The sequence below is a fragment of the Papaver somniferum genome, chromosome 2, assembly GCF_003573695.1.
Source record: "Papaver somniferum cultivar HN1 chromosome 2, ASM357369v1, whole genome shotgun sequence".
Taxonomy (NCBI): Eukaryota; Viridiplantae; Streptophyta; class Magnoliopsida; order Ranunculales; family Papaveraceae; genus Papaver; species Papaver somniferum.
In genome coordinates, this window is record NC_039359.1 from 86,691,594 (window position 1) to 86,695,640 (window position 4,047).

The following is a 4,047-nucleotide window of genomic DNA, read 5'->3' on the forward strand; positions in this document are numbered from 1 at the left end:
GGGGGGGGGTCTAACAACCACACCCAATATTTCGTTTAGGAAATCTGTATGGAAAAACTCCAATAGAATCAACTAGACAGTCAGACTCAATCAATGGAAATATATCCAAGAGTTGTATCCCTGTTTCACAATGTAATTAGCAAATCAAACAGATAGAAATCCGCGAGCCTGATTATTATGTGAAACAACTTGAACGATACCAAGGACCAATGTTCAAGACTCAATCAATTTATATCAACAACCAAAGGTTGTATTATCTAATTGATTGAACTATGCACAACCTGTGATATTTCAGTTATATAAACAAATATAATGCGGAAAAGAAATAACTCAGACACCAGAATTTTTGTTAACGAGGAAACCGAAAATGCAGAAAAATCCCGGGACCTAGTCCGAATTTGAACACCATACTGTATTAAGCCGCCACAGACACTAGCCTACTACAAGTTAACTTTGGACTGGATTGTAGTTGAGCCCTAACCAATCTCACACTGATTATGGTACAGTAGTTCCTTACATCTCTGATCCCAGCAGGACTCTACGCACTAGATTCCCTTAGCTGATCTCACCCACAACTAAGAGTGACCCAAAGTCGAAGACTTGATAAACAAATCCGTCTCAAGCAGAAAAGTATATTGAACATATAAATTTGTCTCCCACAGAAATACCTATGAGTTTTATTCCGTGTTTTGATAAATCAAAGTGAACAGGAACCAATTGATACACCGGATTTACATTCCCGAAAAACAACCTAGTAATATCAATCACCTCACAATAATCTTAATCGTATGGTAGCGAAACAAGATATTGTGGAATCATAAACGATGAGACGAAGATGTTTGTGACTACTTTTTATCTTGCCTGTCGGAGATTAAATATCGAGCAAATCTTAGAGAAGATATTACTCAATACGATAGAATAAAGAAACTAGTATCACACAGGAGGTGTGAGGATAAGGTTTCCCAGTTGTTAGAGTTCTCCCTTATATAGTCTTCAAATCAGGGTTTGCAATCAATGTTACCTTGGTAACAAAGCATTCAATATTCATTGTTAGATGAAAACCTGATTAGACTCAAGCTAATATCTTTCAACCGTTAGATCAAACTTAGCTTGTTACACACAAATGAAAAGTGACTTCAATTAGATATGGGTAACCGTACCTAAACGTGTACACCTTGTTGGCTCAACAATTGTTAACCGAAGTTATCCAATGTGAACACTTTTATATCAACCTTGTTCATATTAACACAACTAGTTTAAATAACTCAAATAAACCTAGTTATAAAGTTGTTCAATTTTTTATATTCTCATTGAAGTATACAAGACACAATTGAAGCAAAATCGTTTTTGATTCACTCGAATCAATTCATGAACATTATATCCACGGTTTGCAAAAGATTTCATTCCTTATTTTATAAATGTATTAGTTCATGAACAAACCGATTTTAGAACATAACCCACTCAAGTATGCAAATGGGTATGCATACCTAAGTAGCCGGACTTGGTCTAGGTTCGCCAGTATGCGAACGAGTATACATACTATCGTACACCACCAAACTCAGTTGATTTCCCGGAATTGAACTTACGCCGGCATGCATACGGGTATGCATACTAAGTTCTCGGACTTCAACTATCCAACCAGTACGCATACGGGTATGCATATTATGGTTCCCGGACTTGGAATAACTTGCAACAGTTAGAATACAATTACGCATATTGTGTTATATCCAATCATGGTTAATATTGTAAACTACAGTTTCAATCATTGAAACATTCTTAGAAGACGATAATAGCTGTCTCACACAAACTATTAGCTTCAAAGCAATTTTCAAGTGATCGATAGATCAATACGAAACATTCTGAGTCTACATCAAATGATTGTATCACACAAATCATATAAGATGTTACCAGGCGATTTTCACATGATCATTTTTTGACTTTCATCAAGAATATAAGATGAACTTGGTTAAAGCGAAAGCTTACCAACACATATTTCGAGAAATATGTAAGCGAGTTAAACTCAACTCGAAATATCAAATGTGTATAATCGAAGTCTATATAGCTATACGATTTTTGTCTCAAATAATAGATAGAGTAAAAATATACTTTTGAGTGATAGATGAGTTCAAGTCTCCATATACCTTTTGTTGATGAAGTTCCACAAGCTCCCCTTAGTAGCTCTTCGTCTTCAATCGATGAACGTCGTGGAGTCTAAAGCTCAACTACACATTCTATCATAATCTGAGACTTAGCTATAAGTAGAATAAAAATCAATACTTATAGTTTTAAAATTAAACTTGACAAACAAGCTTGAGATATCAACGCTTCCGAATTCGACCGAGCAGTGCTCTAACAGGTTTAGAATAATAATATAAGAAAGCTTCGCTATGGACATGTTTAGACGGTGTTTTTTTCAGTAAGACTTCCGAATACCCTTGAGCAAGAAGATGCCACTAAACTAAAAAATATTGTGGTGCTGGTTAACTAGTTGTGAGTTTCCATTTACAATTCTAATTGATGGAATAAATGTTGCCTAAAGTTGGTTGTTGGAAGAAACCTTAAACAATTCCACTGCAGAAAATGTCGCTGCATTGGACAACTGAAGTAGAAAAGTAATAAAAACGATCCAACAAATTAGTAAATTGAAATTTTGGGAGCCACGGTAAAAAAGCTCTGAAATGTAGTGCCAACCTGACCATGTCAAGGTATCATATCCATTGTATAAATAGACATATCTGATAGGAACAGGATGATCTCAAATTTTAATTTTGAACACAGGTCCGTGACAGATATTTCTTTTATTTATGATGAAATAATATAGTAAAATGTATGTGAGAAGGCGAAGAAAACCCTTCGCACCCAGAATTACTATGCATGAAGAATAAATACATACCGGTGATGTACTATATGAAAACATATATTTTAACATAGAAGTGAAAGACCACGTATGGGAGAAAAAACAAATAAATTATCAAGAGACGAAATTTAGCCAATAGTTTGAGGACTTCGGTTAGGCACATTGGTAACCAGATGGAACCTCCCTGCCACAAGCATCAAGAATGGAACTGATGATTCCAGAAGCGTCAACGATAACTCCAAGTTTTCCATCTTTAATGGCAGTGCATACACAATCGACAAAGTGAAAATCAATCATACTTTTAAATATATTGCAACAAAAATTCTTTTCGAATGAATTTCCATCAGTCAGGAAGAAACTAACACAACCACCCATGACTTTGAGGATATCAGATGGCAAAATAGTCTGTTAAGCTTTAATTGAAGTCACCAAAGTGAAGAAAAGTAGGACGACAGTTAATGTCAAAGCCTTGGAACCCGCCATATTTTAACAGACAATTTTAAAGCTGCTAATAAATTTGAGATGAGTACCTAAAGCCCGTGAGATACAAATAGGATTTCGTGTCTGCTAGATATGGTAAGCAATGCAGGAGCTGGGGTATTTATAGTATTTTGAGGCCAAAAAACTTGAATTATTGATTTAGTGATGGAGTTAGAGGATTCATAAAGGCGTTCCTTATTCATTGCTAAATATTGCAACTTAACAATAATTGTGTAGGTTGTGTATGAAGTTGATGAAACAAAAAGGAAGATATTACAGATGCAAGCAAAATTGGGTGATGTTAACTTGTATATCTGTTAACTTATATCTGTATACAAGTTAACAGGAGTATACTTAACTTTAAGTTACATTGGAAATATAAATTGGTAATTAAATTTATAGTAAATTTATTATTCTCTTTAATGGAGGTCATGTATAGATAATACCCTTTAGATTTTGTTCATAAAAGATACAGTAAAGGTAGTCAAACAAATCATGACATTCTCTCCTCGTTCATCTCACTCACTTCTTTCCCTTTTCATCTTCTCTTTCCTTTTCATCTTTTTCTTTTCCATTTTTATTCTAATGTAAAACCCCAAACTAAATATTTCTCAATTTATATTTTTTTCTCTCTAAAAAACTTTAATATAATTTCATCTTAATTTTAATCTGATCTTATTAAAACTCAATCTAGTTTGAATCAAAATATA